Genomic DNA, 340 nt, shown 5'->3' with positions numbered 1-340 from the left:
AGAAATCACCCCCCAGGGGGGATGGCCATGCCGCAATCCCTTCTCCTCCATTCTCCTCTTGGGGTCTTGGGCTCACACGCACACGTGCCTGGTGTGAATTTAAGCCACCAGGTCCGGGACTCAAACTGTGGTTGACTACATAGTAGTCCAGCGACATGGCCATTACGCCAACTGCTGGTCCCCCGGGCCCGTTTCTTAAAGGGCTGGACGCCGGGCACAGGGGTGTCCAGTCCATGGTGGCTAAGATGACGGTACATGGGAAATGGTGCAGTGACTCAGTCGTGCTTGTCTTGAATTTCCCAACCCCGGAGCATGCCGACCTGGGCTGCCTCCATGACGG

This window comes from Tupaia chinensis, unplaced genomic scaffold (assembly GCF_000334495.1).
Source record: "Tupaia chinensis unplaced genomic scaffold, TupChi_1.0 Scaffold000573_1, whole genome shotgun sequence".
Lineage (NCBI taxonomy): Eukaryota > Metazoa > Chordata > Mammalia > Scandentia > Tupaiidae > Tupaia > Tupaia belangeri.
Note: the sequence above shows the minus strand (reverse complement) of the source record.